The sequence below is a fragment of the Octopus bimaculoides genome, unplaced genomic scaffold, assembly GCF_046866305.1.
Source record: "Octopus bimaculoides isolate indiv1 unplaced genomic scaffold, ASM4686630v1 contig264, whole genome shotgun sequence".
NCBI lineage: Eukaryota > Metazoa > Mollusca > Cephalopoda > Octopoda > Octopodidae > Octopus > Octopus bimaculoides.
In genome coordinates this window covers 1-25,000 of record NW_028315513.1, presented here as the reverse complement: position 1 = coordinate 25,000, position 25,000 = coordinate 1, and the positions used below count along the sequence as shown (strand labels likewise).

At 35.9% G+C, this 25,000-nt stretch overlaps 1 long non-coding RNA gene across 1 annotated transcript; it reads right to left on the bottom strand.

Annotated features, from left to right (window-relative positions):
- Window positions 1-519: 519 nt before the first annotated feature.
- Window positions 520-22,459, bottom strand: LOC149128978 (uncharacterized). Its single transcript, XR_016240603.1, has 4 exons — window positions 21,776-22,459; window positions 8,520-8,570; window positions 6,330-6,380; window positions 520-1,608 (listed from the first exon to the last, which is right to left on the bottom strand). It is a non-coding gene; the product is annotated as an uncharacterized LOC149128978 (long non-coding RNA).
- Window positions 22,460-25,000: the final 2,541 nt, after the last annotated feature.

Sequence of the window (25,000 nt, the reverse complement as noted above, 5' to 3'; positions counted from 1 at the left end):
ACATAATTAAAAGTGGAGGAAACTATTTTGCATTCATACTATTTAGAGAAAAATATGAGGTGAGAAATGTACAGTGAGCTATTATGTCTATTGGTAACAAAGAGATTCTGTTTCCAAATGATGCAATGATGCATTGGATATGGAGGATGTATGAAACCGGCAGGAAATTAGGTCAGCATACTTGACTGGATGTGTAATGCTAATGTGTAGAAATCCTGGAGAAAAAAATGAACTGGAAGGAAAACTAGGTTTTTGAAGATTCCTAGATAGTGCACAAGAGACGAGATGGTACAGATATGGGAGGAGTATGAAAGATACAAGTTGGACGAAGATGTGCCAGGAGATGCAAATGGAAGGAAACAAGAAATTAAACCTGTCAAAGGACGACAACAACTGTGAAAGAAGTAGTCTAACTCATTCAAACTTCGAGAAATGAAAACAAAATGATGATGATGATGATGATGATGATGATGAACTGTTGTTCGTAAATTGATTTTAGCCCAGTATATGGCTGTTACCTTTTATATTAATTCCAAGTGTATAACATGTTCGACATATCATAAATGATATCCTCTCTTAATTTAGATAAATCATTTCTATCAGCTGACTGACAGGATATTGTCGTGACTTCTTATAGCAAGGCTGGAAGGTTTAAATCTACTCCCCATCACTGCTCTATATCCCTGCTAAAGACGTCTCTCTATGAAGCAGTCTACCTAGATGTATACAGGTACCATGGAAAGGCACTTCTCTAAATAATGGGAACATTGTATAAATGGTATTTTATGTTGTTACACATTCAGACAAGGGCAAATGGGTTATTGTGATGTTCATGCCTTTCCAAATGACATTTGTAATGTAAAGAAGAGTGAAAATATTTCAATTGAGAAACAAAATTAATTCGAATTTACATCGTCTGTTGGCATAATTATTTTATAATTAGCGAGTGTTTCATTAACTTACAAGTGTTGAGTTCAATCCACCCATGAAGACAATCAGCAACACTAGGTTGGCCTGGGGCTAAAAAGTTGCTATAAATATAGAGAAACAGACTGGCCAAAGGGCAGACTACAACATGTCACATACAATGCACACTCTCCTGTTAACAAAGTTGCATTTGATAATGTGGTCCTTGTCTCCCAAACGAAGCAGTTATGTCACACGTGGCACACTTTTCTTCTTAATACTGCCAGATAAAGTCTAAGCAACAACAACAAATTATCAGTAAATTTAGTAGCAACGTAAACAATGTAAACAAACAGAAACATCGACATTAACTCACCTGTTTACCTTTCAACAACAATAGAACTTAGTTCCCTGTTTAAACGACAATATCGACTCTGTTGTATTTTCTAATTTCACCAAGCATGCAAAACTATGCTAATTTCGGTGGATATTTTATGAAATTTCAGTAATACATTTAGCTAACATTTTCAATAGGAAATTAGGAATGGAATCTGTTCTTTGTCATTATAACAAACAAAAGTTCAAGTTATGGCAAAATTTATAGAAATCAATTAGGTATTCTATACTCACCAACTTGCTGCCATTTGCTCCCTAACTTTTTTGCTGCTCTATGAAGATACTCCCCATTGAGTTTTAGAGTCCCTGAAAGAAATATTTTATTACTGTATTTTATACTCTAACACATTCCAATTAACAATGGTCACTATAGTTTTGGTCAATATTTAGATTCACACCTAAATAGACTAACCTTCCTAAACTTCTTGTATCTATTAAAATCTCCTACATTATCAATTACCATAGCAATTATCTGATCTAATTATTACTCGGCGAAATAGTTTACTTCCGTACCACAATTCTCTAAGTTGTACGTAAAGCTTATAACAGAACCTATGGTACACTATCGCCTTCTGGGGCACCCATTGCTCTTGACTTCTTCACACAGCTATCTGATTGGTGCTTGCTGAAATCACCTTGCTGAAGTTTGATTTCTAGTTTCATTCGATGTTTCAAACCTTCCATCAGATGGAACTGCTGACCTTACTGTGGGTCACTGTAGGGCTCCTGTATGTACCTGTCCAGTTCATCTTCAGTACATTTTACACTGCTGCACTTATCATCTGCAAACAGTTTCCTATTAACCTCATAAGCGCTCTGAAGGAGTTTTTCTCTAATCCATTTAACCTCATTTCCTGTTTCAGTTGTTACTGTCAGAGCGGATGGTCTCTTTTTCAACCCTGCTCCAGACATAATAATCCATGGGATTACAATCAGGGCAATTAGGAGGCTAAAAATTGGGTCTATCGAAGCCCTATAAATTCTCCGACAGTCGCTTCTGACGCTTTCTGCTGTATGGAAAGGAACTGTATCCTGCTGTCATGTATAAGGCCTTCGAACAGCAACCGTGTCCAGCCAGATTTTGACCACTATCTCCAGGAGCATTACATAGCCATCTGAATTGAACTTAAGGCCGTGTTCAAGGATATCAGCTTCACTGGAGACACATCTAAAGACCTGCCAGCCCCTGCGTCATAGGCTCCGTTGCAGATTCACAATGTTTACAGAGTATTAAACCGTCGCCATGATGTTAACATTTTGATACATGGTATTTGTGCGTCATAGTACAGGTAAATCTTTCCCAGTCTCCAGTGATCTTCCAATCCGGTATGTCAGCTAACTTTTTCTCAATTACATCTTTCATCTTTTTAATGTCCACTGACATTGATTGTTCATCAATGCATCCTGTTATCTCTGAAAGATAGGAGACAAACAGTTGTGAAATTTAGTGAGAACATATTGTAACAGTGCTATGCGTAAGACATAATATTCTCTTCTCATTCTAGAAATTACAAATTAAAATTCTTCTCATCTTCCACTTAATTCCAATATTAACCAACATGATCATTATATGATCTACCCAATAACAAATGACACACCATTTCATGTAAGATAAGCATTTGCCTGCCGTCTTTCTTAAATGTTGCTGTTGGTACTTGTTAATTAAAACTCTCCATATCACAGTTCACCAGAGTGTCGTCTGATTCAGCTAACTTTTGAAGACATTTCAATGTCATTCATTCCCATTAAAGATGCAATTCTCAACACATGAAATGGACCAGAAAATGATTGCAGGTGTCCTAAAACACTATACATTTACACAAACCCTCAGTAACTACATATCACTGGTCATTCACACATTATTGCAGGGAAAATTGCTGAAATGGTAATTTATCCATATTCCCAACCATGCGAAACTTGATTATCTTCTGGAATTTCAGTAATATTCATACCATCATCTGTTATCCATTCTGGCATGGGTTGGATGGCCAGGGGCTGCCCCAGGTTCTGTAGTGTCTTTTCTGCTGGTTTCTATGGCTGGAGACCTTTCTTTACACCAACCACTTTACAAAATATGCTGCATGCTTTTTACGTGTCACCAGCACTAGTGCATTTTTATAATGTCATTTCTTTCTCAGTGTTTTGAGATCGGCCTTCACTATTTCGTCCAATGTCTTCCTGGGTCTCCTTCTCCCACATCATCCCTCTCTCTTTCTCAAACATTGATGCTGTTAATCTTGAATTTTAACTTTTTGCATCCCAGTTAACCAGAATATCAGCTGATTCAGGAAATATTTGAAGACATTTGAACGTCATTCATATTCCTTACTGAAGTAGATTTCTTTCCAGGCGAGCGATGATTAGTTCTACACAGGTCGAACAGCTAAATAATAACAGGTGTCTTAAAACACTGTACACTCGTATCAAATATCATTAACTAAACGAAACTGGTGAGCGACATGTTACTCTAAGGAATATATCTTAAATGGTATGTAAGAAGTGATTCTCAAGACGGACATACAGATCGAACTGGAAGCGACAAATCCCGTATTTGCCCAGATACTTTCTCATATCTATTGCTTATAATTCTTTCGTCTGTGCCTTGGTATCAATTCCTCGTTTCCTACCAGACAGCAAGCTAGCACGCAATCGTCCTAATCTTTATATATATTTGTCTTTAACATTTGATTTGGTTTCTCCTGTTATTTTGAAATTTACTTGCTTCTGCTTATATTTGACAAATGACAAACTGCATTACGCATTTGCTTTAACCACCATTCTTCACCAAGTAATTAGTTAATCCAGTCTATGCAGAACTACTTGCATATCTTTGGGTCTCTTGTTAGTATTGTGATGTCATCCGTGGAAACTTTTTAGATGACTCCACTTGAGCCGTTTCTTATGATCAACCTACTGATCATAAAATCTCCATCATAAGCAGAAACCAAATGCTGTACAAACAACAGCAATTCCAATCTCAAGACGATGCCAGTCTGTTGTGAAATTTTCTTTCATGAAGCCCATTTTGAAATTGTTATAGCAACTCCTCATCACGTCCTTAATCTTTTCTCATATATAAGAGAAGTCTATTACTTCCATCAATAATTTGTGCCACTTTCTCAAGGTACTGCTTTCGTGTCATTCGAGTCCCCGAAAAAATACTTCCAACTTTATACTTTATAGTAATTTTGTTTTATTTGTATTAATAATCTATATAATATTACAGTAAGAGATTCCCAACATCAATGCGCAATGGGAGACCACTACGTGTTCGGTTAACATTTTTATATTTTCTACAGTGTTACTATGTAATAGCTCAATAGTCCACAACAGAATGGACCAACCTTCCTAAATCTCTTCTTTCTATTAAGATGTTCTACATAATCTAACAATGTGGTAATTATCTCATTTAATTATCACTTGACAACCCTGTTTTCCTCTTCTGTTTTTCCTTTCTTCCATTTATGCCACATATAAGACACGGCATTTTCCTCTCATCTCCAGATTTCATCAACCAATATTCTTCTCAATTTCTCCTTAATTTTGATGTCAACCAAGCTGGTCGTCAAATAACTCACCACAAACCCATGGCACACCACTTCGAGTAGGATAAACACAGAGTTAAAACAAAATAAGAGAAACTCGCTGCAAGGTGAACACACAGCAGGAAAGATCTTCAGAGGAAGAACTCCTATCCCACAAGTGTTTCGGCCCTTATACATAACATTCTAAAGGAACCAGGCACACCCAGGTCATACAGAAGGCATTCCGTATTACCCCAACGTACTTAAGATATTAAACTAACAAAGTAATCAATTTGGACGATCAACGCTGTCAGGTGTCACTGACAGTTTTCTATTTAGTCAAGTTCCTCCACTCTACTTTTAGTCGTGTTGGGTGGTACAAGATTCTCTCAGATTATATATCTGAAATGGTACATGAGAAATGAAACTCAAGAATTATATGAGCAAGACGGTGATTTAGGTCAAACGGGAAGCACCAAATCTTGTAAGGGCTCCCCGTAATTTAGATTTACCTATCGCTGATCTCAATGCCTCTCCTAGTTTTAGATGACCAAGTAGCGTACCATTGTCCGAAACCTTTTACAGGTTTCTCTTTAACCTTTAGCTGCTACTTATTTGCCTTAAATTGCATTCTTGACCAAATAATTTGTCCAGCCAGTCTATCCAGAACTATTTGCATATACATTTGATCTCTTCTTAGTATTTCTATGTCATCCATGAATGCCTTCTTAAGTGATTTCCCTTGAGTAATTTCTTCTGATAAATCTGCTGATCCCCATAAAAGCATCCCCATAACAAGCATAATCCAAGTGACTGGTTTTGGGCAGTTATTCTAGTTTCAATGTTGGAGACATGAAAATATTTGTATTGATTTTACCACATTAAAATATACTCAGGACCCTTTATAAAGGGGTTGGTGACATACCACCATAAAAAGATGTGGAATGTTTAAGGGAGATGTGTTTCTCAAACAATTGAGGTGGACAGTAATTCTGAATAAGAACTGACATGGACAGTGACCACCCATCCAATTCGATGATGAAGAAACTATAATTGATTGCATTGTATCTTGCAACCAGTTTCTATCTTGAGGAGAGAGAGAGAGAGAGGGGGGGAGAGGGAGGGGGGGGAGAGAGGGAGAGAGAGGGAGAGAGCGAGAGAGAGAGAGAGAGCGAGAGAGAAAGAGAGAGAATAAGAGAGAGTGATGACATTGAGTTGATAGAGTGAATGTTCTCCTTGAGGGGAGCGAACCACTTCAGGGTTTATGTTTTATCTTTTGTATTTTTTCCTTATCGAGTGAGACCTTTCTCCTGGGTCATATGGTTTCCTATTTCCATAAAATCCATTTTTTGGGATATTCTTGCATTTGTAGTAGAATAGAATTACTTAAGAGTTAAGCATTCCAATGAAATGGAACCGCTTCTCAGCCATTCACACAAGTTATGTAGTTCAGATGGAGTTAAATTTGTAGAAATCAATTAAATACAGTTATTTTATACTCACCAACTGGCTCCGGCAATGTCTGGGATGCTTTTTCGTCAAACTTTGGACACACTGAAATAAACATTTCCAAGCTTTATACTTCATAGTAAAAATTCTTTATCTTTATGAATAATCTGTATTTTATTATTCTGAGACATTCCTATAATCAATGGTCAACTGGTGAGTAATGTGGCTTTGGTCAGCATTTTGATACTTTTTACCATGGGACCGTGTAATAGTCTAATGAATAGGTCTACAATAAAATAGACTGTCCTTCCTAAATCTCTTCTCACTATTAAGACATCCTACATAATCTAACAATATTGTACTTATCTCATTTAATTATCACTTGATAACACTGCTAATCTCGTATATTTTTCCCCAAATCTATGACATGATTGTCCTCTCATCTCTAGACTTCACCAACCAACATTCTTCTCGTTTTCTACTTAATTCCATGTCAGCCAAATTGATCCTCAAAAATCTGGTCACAAAGCCATGACACATCGCTTCAGGTAGGATAAACATAACCCCGCTCTTTTTTTAAAGGCCACTGTTGGCAATCTTTAATTTTAACTGCCCACATCACACTTCACCAGACAATCATCTGATTCAGGAAATATTTGACAATATTTCAATGTCATTCATCCTCCTTAATAAGCAGCTTTTTTCAGGTGAGCAATGATTAGTTCTACACAGGTGGAGAGAAAAGCGATAACAGGTATCCTGAAACACTGTACAAAACCTACTTAACTACAGAATAACTGTTCATGTACACATTACTACAAAGGGGTTATATCCGAAATGAGGACTAACAATTTATTCTGAAGAACATGTAAATAATATCAAACTGGAAACACGAAATCTTGTATTTTTCTAGTAGTTTTGAATGATCAGTTGTTTTTAGCCCATCTTCAGCTTTGCCATGGTCTCACTGCCCCAACATGTATCAGTCAACAAGATAGTGTACCACCATCTTTAACTTTTGGTTTGTCTTTAACTTTTGGAATGAGTTCTCCTGCCATTCGTAACTTCACTTGTTCCCGCTGACCTTTCACTGCATTACTTATTTGCTTGAAACCACATTCTTGACCAAGTACTTACTCCATCGAGTCTACTAACCAGAACTATTTGCATATCCTTTTAGTCTCTTGTTAGTATTGTTATGTCAGCCATGAATATCTTTCCGTTGAGCAATTTCTTCTGGGCATTCTGTTAATCTAAGTAGCATAACCAGAAAGAGCACAAATCAACTGATATTGTGCAACCTACAGCCATTCCAGATCCAGAACCTGGCAGGCTTTTGTGAAATTTTCTCTCATGAAACACATTTTGAAATTGTTATAGCAACTCCTCATCGGATCCTTAATCTCGTCCCATATATGAAAGAAATTCCTTGCTTCCATCTACAATGTGTGTGTGTTACCAAACCATAAGCATTAGCCAGATCAAGCCATACTACATTCAAATCCCTTTTATTCTTCGTTGCTTCTTATATGGCATCCCAGATTTAACAGGCATATTCTACACACACAGACATTCTGCGGATTCCAGTCTTCTGCACATTTTCAGTCATATAATCATTATTTTGCTGACATGTAGCTGATTTCATAGCAAGTACACCCATGTAAATCTTGCCCATTCAAGATTGAAATTGGTTTCAATTGGCCACTTAATTCTGCTTTAACTTACTTTTATGAGTAAACTCCTTCTGTCTTGCACCATTCATCAACCAATTCACCTTTATCCCACAACTCTCTAAATAGTAGGTAATGCTTATAACAACCGGGTACAACATTTGTACACGTTCTATGGTACACCATCATCTCTTGTTGCAATCTCCGTTCTTGTCTTCTTCAATAAGCTTTATACTTGTTTCTGGCTGAAATCGCTAAGCTGAAATATTTCATTTCTGGTTTCATTGGACATTATTTCAAACCAAACATAAGCAGAAAAGACTGACTTCGCTTTGGGTCATTGTATGTCTCCTGTATATTCTTCTAATTTATCCATTTTACTAACCATGCTATCCTCATTGGATTCTTTATGAAATTTCAGTAATATCGATATGTTTAATATGATTAGTTTACTGCTAAAACTTACCATTGAAAGATTAGAATGGAAGCTGCTCTTTTGTATTCTGATATCAAAATAGTTCAACAGAAGATAAACTTTACAGAAATCAATTAAGTACTGTTATTTTATACTCACCAATTGGCTCTGCCAGTGTCTGAGTTTCCTTGTCTTCAAATGTTCGTTTTTCTGAAATTAGAATTTCCAAGATTTAAACGTTATAGAAAAATGTCTTTATCTTTACTCTTTTACTTGTTTCAGTCATTTGACTGCGGCCATGCTGGGGCACCGCTTTAGTCGAGTAAATCGATCCCAGGTCTTATTCCTTGTAAGCCTAGTACTTATTCTATCAGTCACTTTTGCCGAACCGCTAAGTTACGGGGACGTGAACACACCACCATTGGTTGTCAAGCGATGTTGCGGCACAAACACAGACACACAAACACATATATATATATACGACAGGCTTCTTTCAGTTTCTGTCTACCAAATCCACTCTCAAGGCTTTGGTTGGCCCGAGGCTATAGTAGAAGACACTTGCCCAAGGTGCCACGCAGTGGGAATGAACCCAGAACCATGTGGTTGGTAAGCAAGCTGCTTACCACACAGCCACTCCTGCGGCTATCTTTGTTAATAATCTATATTTTATTTTCTAAGATTCCTTTCACCGATGATCAACTGTTGAAGACAATGGTTTTGGTTAGAATGTTTATAGATTCAACAGGATTACCATGTAATAGTTTAATATTTAGACTGTCTTCCAAAATTTCCTTTATCTCTTGAGACATTCTACATAATCTAACAACTCTGTCATTATTTCATTTAATTATCACTTGATAACACCATTCTTTTATTAGGTTTGTCTTTCCATTCTTATATCTGTACTAAACATATGACGTGAATTTGTCCTCTCACTTTTGCCCTTCTCTAACCAACATTATTCTCATCTTTGCTTAATTCTGATGGCAACCAGTTTGGTTACCACTTCGAGGAGTATAAAGATGCACCCATGATCTCCTAGTTAATCCTTGCTGTATGTAATCATTAGTTTTAATTCCATGAATCACAGTTCTGTAGAATGTCAGCTGATGCAGGAAATGCTTTAAAACACCTTAATAAGGCAGTGTTTATAAAGGTAAGCGAAGATTACGTTTACACAGGTGGAACAGAAAATGATAACAGGTGTCCTCAATGATGATACACTTGCACAAAACTTCACTCTGCTACAGGTAACTCTTCATCCTTACATTATAGCAGTGCAAAGATCTGAAATGGTAGAAAGGAACTGATTCTCAAGAATCTAGGATACCCTCTTCTATATATCAACCAAACTGTTATCTATTCTTTGATGTCTCCTTAATCAATACAGTGCCTCTGAATGGGCTGAAAACTCAATTACAAACAAATCTGAGGGGACAAATTTGAGACCTCTGTAGAAATATTTATCTGACAGAAACTGTCTTCCTGATGTCGTAGTTAACAACATTACAAGGAATATGAAACCCTGCTCACACCCCATTCCACCATCACTACTTTACCACATTAATCACTAATGATCTTTGACGTCACCTAATTGAAAATGTTTCTAAAATGCTTTATAAAACATCTAATTAGCGTCAAATACGTATACAGAAATGTTCGACAACATAGTGTTTCCTATGAAATGAAGCGAAAACACAATACGACCTCGACCATACTCAAAAATAGGGACCATAATTACGGTTTGTATGAACGTGATCTTCTAAATAGGAAAAACTGTAAAATTACAGAGAGTAACAACATGTAGAATGTTACTTGAAGGTGCTAAGTTCTGCTGAGGTTCTACAATTTGAGAAATGATCTACCTACGATAAGAATATTGACAATATACAATATGATATTTAGAGGCCTCTGAAATGAAGGCATTTACTGGGGAAGGTATTCATAAAGGAGCGGACCAGTCCACATGTGCCCACTGCTTGTGCGTTACTAAACCTCGGAGTGATTAAAATGCGTCTAATAAACGTTGTTCAAAAGGACATGATTCACACAGGAGCAACATAGAATCTCGATTGCTCACGGAGCAGACCATTTTGCCAAGCAAGTCTGTGTAGTTGTGACTACCAGGAATGGCAGCGTCGATACGTTTTGCATGTTGGTGATACTCGTAGACACATACTGAATGCATGCCTGAGGTAGTAACTGGAACACAGCATTTTGGTTGCAAGTCACAAAGAAGCCAATATTCCTCCGACTCATACAATTGTATTATCCGTTCATTTCAGTTGCAATTCATAAAACATTAAAAAGTCTACCTTTTATGCAGCGTTTTTCTTGTATTCCACACAAAACTTCTGCAAAGCAATGGCTATTTTAGTTGGTGGGCCCTTAATCCGTTCTCAATTACAGTAACAATTTCCTTTTTAGCTGGACAAACACGGGAATATTCTTCCAACACATAGACTTCTATTATCCATCCCGGGACGTCAGAAACAAGTGCTCTCCTACCTTTCTTTGGGTCAGGATGATTCAAAATAGCCTCTTCTTTCCTCAATTGCTGTGATTTCCGCACCATATGATCACTTAAATCAAAGGTTTCGGTAGATTGTTTCCGTAACTAACTTCCTGGCACAAGGGTTAATAATGCGTATTGGTGCCTCTTCGAAATTTATATTCAATGTAGCCAAATTACGGAGTAAAACTGAATGCAAAATGCTTACCATACATTTATGTATTGATGTGTGTCAATATTTTGGATTTAGAGGACTATTGCGCATACACACCAAAAGTGCGCAGCCGAATCCAGTAGGGGGTATGAAATTCATTACAAATAATGAAGGAGTGGATGCGTGAATCTATTAGAGGGTACCATATGCGCACCAGCGCACGTGATCCAATTATTTTCCATTTTATTTGGAAAGTGAATTAACTACCAAGGAGATGAGAAAATAAATTGAATGTTTGAACGAATAAAGTTTGGATAAATGCATTCCTGGAGTACAAGTTACATTCCCTTGTTTAAATGCTCACATGGTGAACGTACGAGGCGAAAATTGTCAACGATGATATTTTTTCACCCTAAGCCATTTTCAGGAGCCTCTAAATGTTATAGTATACCTTGAACATTATCAGTATTCTGATCATGGACAGATCAATCCTCAAAGTCAAAAAACGCACCACACATTTTCTTGTATTACATCATGGCCCAATGGGGGTCCCTTGAATATTGATTTTATTTTTAATTTCCGCCCATGAAAATGTTCCTATTTGAAAGGCCAATAACGTGAATATGGAGGAAGATAATAGAGGAATTCTGATGGCAGATTCTGGCCGCTCTGATTGCAGATTACATGCTGTAGCCAATTTCGGACAAATATTATGAAACGTTTTGAAAGCGTTCAGCACCAAAATCGTATAAATTGACATTCGCGCTCCACGAGGGGTGTGGCCCTCAAAGTTTTGTAGGGCATATCATTGAAACCCTTAATGGCTGAACACTAAAATTATACATGTGTTCCTTATGTATATAGAGATATTACCAAAAACACTCTGAGCCAAGTCCGAGTCGGTCACGTGAAAAGTCACCTTTTTTAAAAACTTTGTTGAATTCCTATGAAATGCTCCTAATGTAAAAATAGTGGCTGCGAGGAATGGAAACCATATATTTATTGACAATTGTGTCTACAAGAAGGTTCTACTTGAAAGCAAAATATGCTTTAAAGCAAGATTTATAAAATGGAATTACACATTTCATATTTGGAAGAATTTCACATGATTTTAAAATTGTCTATACAGCAGAGGAAGTGTCTAGGGAGATGATGGGACTTACAACAACAACATCAACAACAAATGAAATTTCAAAGTTTATCGTTATTTCCGCAGTTAATCTCTAACAATAAGGGAGACAAACTAATAAAGGGATTCCCATGAAGTAGATAGATCTGCTAGAATTAGTAGCCAAAATCTACTCAGTTCAAAACTTATCATCTAAAAGAAGTATGAATTAGACAATGTGGTTCTGGGATCCCTATACCTTCAGAAACGACAGGATGGTCCTGGATGGAAGGCATTTGATGATAGGTCTCTGCTTATTGAAGGTAGACTTGGGGTTAAACAACAGCAACATTTACAAGAAATTTCTTTTGCGTCTCATGATTAGATATTCAAGTTTCATTCAATTTCATCAAGAGCTTCCCTCAATGTTCCAAGTGTACGTTTCGCTGGATCACAACTTGTAAATCCTTTGTACAGAATCTGGAAACTCTGTTCTACAGCTTCGTTAGGATGGTTATATTTGTATAACAAAGAAATCATATGAATAGACGAATGAGAAATACTTAAGAAACAAAGAAACAAGAAAACATTGTTCTCTATTTCTAAAGATGCTGACAGAAATAACAAAGAAGTCGAAAAAAAAGGCTGAAGATGGAGACAAATGTTTAAAAAATAATTGGAAATTACACATGAGAATATGTGTCAACAAATAATCAACAAAGACCACCAACAGTTAAACCATTTCATCCATCCATCCATTTTCTCTGCCCTCTATTCATACGATCGTTGTAGGGGTAGTGTCCTCAGGCATCTCCTCCTTCATACAATCCTATCAGAGGAACCTTCTTTAGAATTTCTGAAAGGACTCTCAAACATCACAAATTGAAATTATGGATTTTATCCACTAAGCTCTTCTTGTTTTACCCCTAGGTCTCCCGTCAGTTGGCTCTGCTTCAAGAATCCGTTTGCGATTCTATTCTCTGACATTCTAATCGGGTGCCTGTAATATGGATCTGTGACCTCTCAATGCAGAGAAGCCGTGCTGGGTCAGGTGGAGAGAGAGAGAGAGAGAGAGAGAGAGAGACCTAAATCTCCAAGCTTTATACCGTCAAGCAACTTTATTCCAGAGGAACAAGATTTCAGCTATTTGATAACGTCCTATGCTCAATGCCTGAAATAGTCATCAGTGATGTCTTTACTCCCATGTTTAATAAATAATTAAAGAGTGTTAACATTTAGAAATATGTAGAAAGTGGGGATTGAAACGTCAAACAAGACCAGTAATATTAGTTAACCCCTGGACTAATTAACAGAGAAACAGACAGGAAACCAGAATGATTTCAATTACAAAAAAATATAATAGTGCTTAGTTCACATTACATATTATAGAAGACAGCAGCTTAATCTTTCTGGTTTCCTGACTCATAAAAAGGATTTCTTTTACAGGATCAAGGCCATGATTTAGAGAAATTCCAATAATGGAGAGTGCTTAAGGTGACCCTTACAATGAGAAGAATTTTAGCAGAAAAGGAAGCAGGACTCACCATCATATATACCATATGTCTACAACACTTAGGTCTTGAAGGAATCGCTTTATCCACAAATATCTACATCAACTGAGAAGCTATCATTCTTGATATGCAGGAAAAAAGGAGGTGGAGGGAAATCCTATATGGTGAACCCAATGCACACAATGGGTACAGTGGGATCAGAGGGAAGTTGGAAGAAGGGAGGACCTTGTAAATAGTAGGTATACAAGAACAGTTAGTAGTAATAACAACAATGAAAGACGTAGTTGATAGGTTCTGATACATAAAAGACAGAATTAGAAGGGAAGGAGACTATTCTGAAAACTTAGAAGTTGAGGTGACAAAATGTAGAGGGAGCTGTTAAGTCTACATAAGAGATTCTGTTTCCAAATGAAGGACAGATTTTATGATCATCATTATCATCGATTAACGTCTTTTTTCCATGCTGGCATGGGTTGGACGGTTTGACTGAGGTCTGTAGAGCCAGTGGCTGCACTAGGCTCCAATCTGATTTGGCATGTTTCTACAGCTGGATGCCCTTCCTAACGCCAACCACTCTAAGAGTGCAGTGGGCGCATTTTACGTGTCAACGGCACAGGAGCCAATCTAGGGATAATGGCATGGGTCACGATTAGCTAGTGCGTTTTACGTGCCATCGGCATGGGAGCCAGTCAGGGGGCACCGGCCACAGCTTCAATATTGCTTTTACTTGACTCAACAGGTCTTCTCATGCATATCATATCGCCCGACGCATTAGGAGTATTCTTAACAGGGCTGGATGTGTGTGGCTGCGATCTCACTTTAGTTGCCGGGTTTTCTCAATCACAGCGTAACTCCCAAGATCCTGGTGTCCTGTCATTGCCACTGTGAGGCCAATGTTTGAAGGTCATGCTTCATCACCTCATCCCATGTTTTCCTGGGTCTACTTCTACAGATTCCTACTACAGTGAGAGAGTGGCACTTCATCACACAGCTGTCTTCATTCATGCGTAAAACATGGCCATACCAGCGCAGTCGCCTCACTTGCACACCACAATCGATGCTTCTTATGCCCAACTTTTCTCTCAGGGCGCTTACACTTTGTTGTGATTGCACACTGACATTACACATCCAGTGGATCATACTAGCTTCATTTCTTTCAAGCCTACGCATGTCCTCTGCATTCATGAATCATGTTTCACTGCCCTGTAGCATAGCTGTTCGCACACATGCATCATACAGTCTACCTTTCACCCTGAGCGATAGACCTTTAGTTGCCAGCAGAGGTAGGAGCTCCTTGAACTTTGCCAAGGGTATTCTTACTCTAGTCGCTACACTCTCAGAGCAACCACCCCCACTACAGACTTGGTCACCTTGGTAGCAGAAGCTATTAATTACTTCCAGTTTCTTCTCCTGGCATGTGGTGGAATCTGTTTTCTGTACATCTTTAGTGTTTATTGCTCCAGAGCATCTACCACACACAAAACTATTTTCCCGGTTAGCCTCCCTTTGATATTTCTGCACCTTTGATGTGTCCATAGCTTACATCGTGTGACGTTTCTACCCTCGCCTTTTCTACAGATAGAGCAGGGACATCTACTTGAAAGGGGTTGTGATTTGACAGCCTTCCTACTTACTAGGACTTTGGTTTTGGATAGGTTAACCCTAAGGCCCTTCGATTCTAGACCTTGCTTCCACAAGCTAAACTTTGTTTCCAGTTCTGGCAGTGGCTCGTCTATCAGAGCAAAGTCATCAGCATACAGAAGCCCCCAGGGACAGCCTGTCTTGAATTGCTCTTGTATTGCCTGGAGGACTATAATGAAAAGGAAGGGGCTGAGGACTGATCCTTGGTGAATCCTGATGCGTATTTGTAAATTGGAATGTTTTGCAGAGTGTAGAAGGATGTATGAAAACTGTTAAGAAATGAAGTGAGCATACTTCGCAAGAAGTGTAATATTAATGTCTTGAAGTTCCGGAGCAGAGATGAGCTGGAAGCAAAACTAGGTTTTAGAAGATTTAGTGCACAAGAGAGGAGATGTTACAGATATGGGAGAAGTATGGAAGATAAAAAAATTTAAATAAAAAAGTGCCAGGAGATCCAAGTAGAAGGGAATAAGACGAAGGACGACAACTTAATTTGAATGCAATAATCAAATTAGAACTAAAAACAAAGGGTGAAACACTCAGAAAACTGTACCTTTTTCGGCATTAATATCATCTAAAATCTAATAAATGTGAGTAAAAGAATGAGTATATGGATGGTAAATGTTGTTCAAACAATGTAGTAAGTGTATATTATATTTAGTTACAAACGAGGATTTGTGTGTTCAGGTCTTATTGGGGACTCATGTTTTATTCCTATCTTTATATTTTATGACAATACCAATATTTTGTTTAATGTAAAGAGATGTTCACAGTTCAATATTAAATTTAATATTTAATAAACGTTAATGATCAATATACTTATAATCTTAGAGATTTGATGTTTAATTCTTTTAATTTATAACAATGTTATTCTAACCTGAGGCATTCAGGGTACGTACCTAAACAAGAGACAACATATCATGACAGACATCTGGCTACATAACAACAACAACAACAATAACCTATCAGAAAATTTAGGAAAGACCTTAGGAGAAAAAGAAACAAAAGCTTTCTCATTAACTCAACTGTTTACAAATAAATAACAACAAACTATTTTAATTCTCTGTTCTAAAAGACAACATTAACTCTATTGGGTCTTTTTATTTATCCATTTTACCAACCGCGTTAACCTCGTTGTTATGAAATTTCAGTGGAATATTTAATAGACTCATTTTACACCTAATCTTACAAATAGAAATTAAGAACGGAACGTGTTCTCGATCATTCTGACAAACAAAATCACTCAGGCGAAGATAAATGTTATAGAAATCTATAAGGTACTGTTTATTTATAGAAATCTATAAGGTACTGTTTATTTATAGAAATCTATAAGGTACTGTTAATTTATAGAAATCTATAAGGTACTGTTAATCTATAGAAATCTATAAGGTACTGTTAATCTATAGAAATCTATAAGGTACTGTTAATTTATAGAAATCTATAAGGTACTGTTAATCTATAGAAATCTATAAGGTACTGTTAATCTATAGAAATCTATAAGGTACTGTTAATTTATAGAAATCTATAAGGTACTGTTAATCTATAGAAATCTATAAGGTACTGTTAATCTATAGAAATCTATAAGGTACTGTTAATTTATAGAAATCTATAAGGTACTGTTAATCTATAGAAATCTATAAGGTACTGTTAATCTATAGAAATCTATAAGGTACTGTTAATTTATAGAAATCTATAAGGTACTGTTAATCTATAGAAATCTATAAGGTACTGTTAATCTATAGAAATCTATAAGGTACTGTTAATTTATAGAAATCTATAAGGTACTGTTAATTTATAGAAATCTATAAGGTACTGTTAATCTATAGAAATCTATAAGGTACTGTTAATCTATAGAAATCTATAAGGTACTGTTAATTTATAGAAATCTATAAGGTACTGTTAATCTATAGAAATCTATAAGGTACTGTTAATTTATAGAAATCTATAAGGTACTGTTAATTTATAGAAATCTATAAGGTACTGTTAATTTATAGAAATCTATAAGGTACTGTTAATTTATAGAAATCTATAAGGTACTGTTAATTTATAGAAATCTATAAGGTACTGCTAATTTATAGAAATCTATAAGGTACTGTTAATCTATAGAAATCTATAAGGTACTGTTAATTTATAGAAATCTATAAGGTACTGTTAATTTATAGAAATCTATAAGGTACTGTTAATTTATAGAAATCTATAAGGTACTGTTAATTTATAGAAATCTATAAGGTACTGCTAATTTATAGAAATCTATAAGGTACTGTTAATCTATAGAAATCTATAAGGTACTGTTCATTTATAGAAATCTATAAGGTACTGTTAATTTATAGAAATCTATAAGGCACTGTTAATTTATACTCATCAACTGCCTCTACCAACGTCTTGGCTTCTTTTTCTTTGAACTTTGGACTCCCTGAGACATGTGTTTTCAAGTTTTATACTTTATAGAAAAATGTCTTTATCTTTATTAATAATCTATATTATTTTCAGCCATTCGTATCATAAATGAACAACCGGTGACCATTATGGATTTGGTCAACATCTTGACAGATTCAACGGTGTTACCATTTAATAGGATAATATGTAGGTGCACAACAAAATAAGTACACTAATCATCTTAAATCTCCTCTGCCTATTAAGACATCCTACATAATCTAACAATATTGCAATTATCTCATTTAATTATCCATTGATATCACTGTTAATCTCTACGTTTTCTCTTCTGTTTCTTATACCTGTGCCAGATCTATGACATGGCATCTTCACTCACCTCTAGACTTCCCAAACCAACATTTTCCTACCTTCTGCTTGATTCTAAGGTCAATGAAGTTGGTAATCGAAGATCTCCCAACAAACGCATGTCCCATCACTTCAGGAAGGATAAACATAAATCTTCCCTCTTTGTTAAATGTTGCTGCTGATAATCTTTAATTCTAAGTGACTGCATCGCAGTTCCTCAGATTCAAGAAATATTTCAAGACTCTTTAATAAAGCAGCACTTGTAAAGGTGAGCAATGATTAGTTCTAAACAGGTGTAACAGAAAATGATAACAGGTGTCCTAAAACACTGTACACTTGCACAAAACCGCATTAACTACGTATGATTGTTCATCCACACATTATTGCATGAAATATCTGAAATGGTACATAAGAACTGATAGTCAAGGACACAAATCTATACATTAATTAAGGCTTCTCATCCTTTTGATTTCCCATCTATTAATGTGGAGAACCTCAATAGGGGGAAAACCCCATTATCGGCAAATTTGAGGACACGAGATCAATCCCTTTGCAGAAGCTGACAGAACCTGTTTGATGTCGTCTATATATATAAAAATGAGAATGTGTGTCTGTCTGTCTGTCTGTCTGTGTGAATCCCTAAAACTCGAGAACTACGAAACCAATTTCATTCAAATTTTACAGATGCCTTACTTAGGGTTCCAGTTGTGTTTTAGTCAAATGAGATGTATATGTATACATATAGATGTATACATATAGATGTATACATATAGATGTATATGTACACGTATATGTATAGATATATATATAGATATAGATCTATATGCATACATGTATATGTATACATATGTGTAGATGTATATATATATATATAGATATAGATGTACATGTAATATATACACATATATACATATATATATACATGCATACAGATATCTATACATATATACACCCATCACACACATACACATGCACACAAACACACACATTAGTAATTTGTTTTCCTATCCAAAACTACGTCAAAAGTACTGAACGGATCTTTATGAAATTTGGAAATTATATTCTATGCATAACGGCCGTAACTCCCATGAAAATTCATATATTTTTGATGTTGATGAAATTTTAACCCGAACATAACAGATGAGCATTATTTGTAATTCAACGGTACAACAGTGTAAGACTACCCTTTCAGATATACTTACATTGTGATTTCTGCAATGTGGTGCATAAATTGTCTAGTAAATGAGACGCATCTTTGCCTCCACTGATTCACTTGCAAAGTGTTGAGTAAAATTATTTTGTTGCAGACCTCCTTTGAGTCTTTTTATTATCACTGCGACACACATAGTCCTCAGTTGGTAACATTGATTTCAAGGCCTTCCCAGATGAGAGACTGGCATTCCACTTAATGTCTATGTTCCATGCTGGCATGGATTGGAGAGTTATTAATGTAGAAATATGGTATCGTAGCTACTAACAGTTGAGGGTTGCGTAGTCTAGACGACGTTTTTAGATTTCATTATTCTCTTTAACCCGGGCAAAGCCGGGTATTTCTGTTAGTTATTAATATAAGAACATTACAAGGACTAAGTATCCCCACTCACATCCCACTCCATCACCACTATCCTACCACATTCATCAGTAATGCTAATTAATACTAATTAAATAAAAAATATCTCTAAAATATTCGCATTTTGTTTTATATGGAATGGAGCCTGGAATATGAAAATATCTGGACCTTACTGGACTACAGAGGTCAATAGTCACAATTTGTAGGGATTTGGTCCTGTACCCAATTAAAACAGTATATATTTAGATAGAAGGTAAAAAGGAGGAGAATGTTAGGTGAGGGTAGAAGATGATGCTATGAGAAAATAATGTCACATTTCAGACATACACGTGTAAGAAGAGTAATGAATGATGGCTTATTAAGTGTCATGTTAATGAGAATATGGAAAGTAGAATAGAACACTTTCTAACATAATGATACTAGATATCAATATAGATTGTATATAACCTGACTGGATAACATGTGGTGTTCCTTTAGGAAGAATATGGTTGTGTCTCAGCACAGTTGATATTATGGTAGTTCCGTCAGCATATAAAGGAAAATGTTATGACGTCCGGTGCTAAACATTAATTACAATTTCTTTTCCTGGTCAAATAACAATGACCAGGTTTCATTATCCAATTTGAACGAAACAATCAAGTCAGAACTAAAACCAAAATGTGACAAACACAAAACTGTCCCTCTGTTACAATTACTATCATCTAAAAACCAACATGTACAAGTCTAACGATGTATATATGGATAGTAAATGCTATTCAAACAATATAGTAAGTGTATATTATTTGGAATTACGAATAAGTAGTTGTGTGTTCGGGTCACACTGGGGACTCAATTGATATTATGGCAGTTCCGTCAGCAATCAAGGAAAAAGTCCAGTGTCAAATGTTAATTATAATATATTTTCCTGGTCAAATAACAATGATCAAAATCAGAACTTAAACCGAAAGCTGAAAAACACAAAACAATTCTTCTATTACAATTAATATCATCTAAAAACCAGCAGATGTTAGTATAAGAATTTCTAATTTCAGAGCAAATGATATTCAAACATTGTAGCAAGTGTTAATCATATACAGTTAGGAACAAGAAGTTGTGCGTTCGAGTCACGCTGGAGACTCATATTTCATTCCTATCTTTATATTTTTTGTTAACACCAATACTTTTTAAAATGTAAACAGATGTTCATAGTTCAATACCTTAACATTCAATAAAACAACCCCGTGTGTTTATAAACAAACTTATATTTGTCTTTTTTAGACGATTCGAATGTGTCTTGTACAATACAGAGAAGAAAGTGATATTTCAAGAGCTGTATCGACGTTAAAACAGCAGAATTGGGTATTATCACCCTTACAAGGCAGAACAAAATAGCCATTCGATAAAAGTAATTTAATGATCATTATTCTAATACAGAGTTAATATTTAATTTTATTTTATTTACTTTCTACAGTATATATTCTAAGTTGAGACTTTCTGTGTATATACTGCAAGAGATGGTATCTCTTATCAAGCAATTATTTGAGATGTTTTATCAGATGAAAAATCATTATGTACTTCCGGAAGACAACTTTATAAAATATGTTGCAATTATCCATGTCGTTTTTTACAAGTTACAAGTATTTACACCTACACAGAACAAACGATTTAACAGTCAGACTTTTCTAATGTTGGTTCTCAAACTCTCAGCTGAGATTTTCTGATTAAATATCTTACTTCAGCAAAGCTCAGAATGATGTGAATATCTTTGTCTTTAATCATCACCTTCCCTAGACACTGATAAATCATTAATCAACGTTAATGACTCACAATCAATTGTTAGAAATTGGTGTTCACTGATATAAACAAGGATGTACTGACATTTCAGTTGGTTATTAGTTATGTTGCTGTTTCATTAATTAGTCTTATATTGCGGCATGATTCATTAGTCTTGTTCTGCAGACAGGACCCTCTTGAAATGTGACAAGTCTTCTACTTGGATAAAGACAATGTTTTGTGGATGTAGTGAGAGATATACTATCACAGAGAAAAGATACCTGGAACATCTTTCAATATAAATCTGTCAGATTATGGCAGATCTGGGTCTATACGACAATTCTGAAGTACATCAAATACCATATATACGTATTATATATCATAAAGTCAATGAGACGAACAGACAGATTATCAAATAGTTTTCTTACCGAAGCCACTTAAATCTCTTATTGGTTGTTGACATGTGGGGCATGTTTTGCACTTAATTTTCATATAACATTCACGACATAGGACGGTATGTCCGCAGGGTTTGAATTCTGAAGAGGCATACGTAACTTGGCAATATGTACATCTGTGGAACAAAATACAAACATATCCCAACAATGACTTTCATTTATAATAAAGATTACATTGTGTACATGTTTAGAGTAGAGAATATTTTGAGGCATTACAATGATGAGCAAGTGTACATCACAAAGTTTTCTTTTAAAAAATTACATTCAAATAGATTTGTGTGTATATGAACAGTGCACACATACAAACGTGCGCACACACACATATATATATAAACTTATACACATATTCATAAGGATATGTCTTGACTCCAATAAATCACTAAAATTGTTTTGTGTGTATGTAGTTTGCAAAAACACAATGGACTACATAATATATTGCAGAAATATACTTCAATTTCAGCATAGACTCCATTTCTTCTGAATAAACAGAAGTATGAACACATTTATTAAATGTGTATATAACAAATATTTTACTGTATCTAATCTATTTAACAAGTGTTCTATACTCTGACATTTGGTTTCAAACTTTATGGATGGACAGACAGGACACAATTTCCATGGCTTCCCATAAGGGTATACTATGCAGCAAAACAAGTTATACTTCTCAAATAGAACAATACTCTGAAAATACTGTATATATATATATATATATATATATATATATATATATATATATATATATATATATATATATATATATATATATATATATACATATATATATACATGACGACTGCTCCATCTTGACAGACGATAGCCATCCCATCAACAATCCGCACATATCATCACGCAGTACAATCACTCCGTTGCTGAGCCCTCAAGTGACTTTGAAGTCCGGCTGCTGAGCGACAAGGTCTACAGCACAGGTGACAAATGTTCAGGCCTCTCGATCCTTTCCCGCTGGTATCTGATTCTAAGGAAACGCTTCTGTGAACCAGCATATGTCTCTTAAGTCCGGGTATTGTTTTACAAACCTTGTGACATATGCCACAGGTCGCAGAAGGCGGTTGGTATTTAGGGTGTCTGGAATTTCTACCCTCACGTGTTTTCATGTGATTCACATATCCTGCTTTTCACAGAAGAACGCGATCACACACAATACACATCCTATACTCTCCATTGTTTCCAATTTTTCCCTTTCGACAGGCCCGCTTAAAGTCAAGTTGCTGAAACATCTTTTCCTCCCAGACATCACAGTTCGACCTGACAACAGCTCTCCACTTGCTTCGATCCAGAACATCTCCTTCCCAATCACTTTCATACATATCTAGTTTTTTTAGGTTTTGTTTAATGCAATCTTTATACCTCTTTCTCGGTTTCTGCCGCGGTCGCTCACCAGAGCTGAGCTCACCATAAAATAAGCGCTTCGGCAAACGGTCATCCTTCATTCTAATTACATGCCCAGTCCATCTCATTTGGGCCAGGATAATATGTTTCTCAATTGAGCTACAGTGCGCCCTGCGCAAAACCTCTGTATCTGCTACGAAACTCTTCCATTTTACTCCTAGGATGCGTCTTAGACACTTTTGATGAAACCTTTCTAGCATCTTTACATGACGCTTGTAAGTGGTCCATGTTTCGCCTGAATAAAGAAGTGCAGTCAATACACACGCTTTGTAGATGCTGATTTTCGTCTGCAGGGAGATATCTCTATCAGCCCATACTCGCTTTTCAAGCTTTCCAAATGCAGCACTTCCCTTCGCTATTCGATGGTATATTTCTGCATCAAGACCACCATCCCTTGACAGTGTGGTTCCAAGGTAAACAAAAGTGTCAATGACTTCTAATCTTGCTCCATTCACAAAGATGTTTGGTTCAGTATATATATATATATACATATATATATATATATATATATATATATATATATATATATATATATATATATATATATATATATATATATATATATATATATATATATATATATATATATATATATACATGCATATATATATACATACATATATACATATATATATATATATATATATATATATATATATATATATATATATACATACATGCACATATACGTACATATATACATATATATATATATATATATATATATATATATATATATATATATATATATATATATATATATATATATATACATGCATATATATATACGTACATATATATATATATATATATATATATATATATATATATATATATATATATATATATATATATATATATAATGTCAAAGTAGTACAATCGTTTCATGCGACTTCATTTAATTAAGCAATGTGAACATTACATCAAATATAAAATGTAGAGCAATCTTCAGCTGCACAAAGATATAGAAATTTACTGAAATTACATTTAAACAGGACATATTTTTATAATTACAGCTAAACTCTCCAAGTCGAAAGGAAGAATACAAAAAACCATTTTGACTTAGCCAAAATATACAGGCTAGTAAATAATTCTATGCAGATTTTTAACTGTCACTGATTTTATTTGTTTCTTTTACTTCTGATTTATGGACTATTTTATCAGACTTAGAGATTCAAAGCTTGTCCATGCCGTGGTTGATGATGCGCAGACACGCGCTGAGACTGCGACATCTCCGGCGCTACGTAGAAGACGGTGAACAGGTGTGGTCGCCGTTTGTGAGGCGCGCTTTCCCGCAGCTCGTCTCCATGACCGAACTGGAGTCGTGGATCAAGATGAGGCCGAGGAAGGGCGAATGGTACCGCGAGTGACGCTTTGCTTTCGAGCAACTATGCCGTCCCGGGTCGACCTTGAGCGACTGCAACACAACACAAGCATTCTATAGGGGATTAGTGGAATGGAGGTATGGCGACGATCTCGGGGCGAACCTGGGCGTCGACGAGGAATACCTGACCTACATGTTCAAGACAACTTTCGGGCCGGGACCTATGGACAACCTCCGGAGACCCCTGGCCTGTCAGTGCTATCGAGAAGCGCTACCCATTCGGAATAAGCTGTACAGGCATGACTCGAGAAACACGGGGCCGACCTGACCGAGATGCGGACAGAACGCCGAAAGCCTTCTGCACGCACTCATAAAGTGTCCAACCATTTCCGACCTGTGGGCTTACGTCGAACAACTGCTATCGCATGTAGAACGAGTCAGTTTATCAGCCGAGTCTATTGTGAATA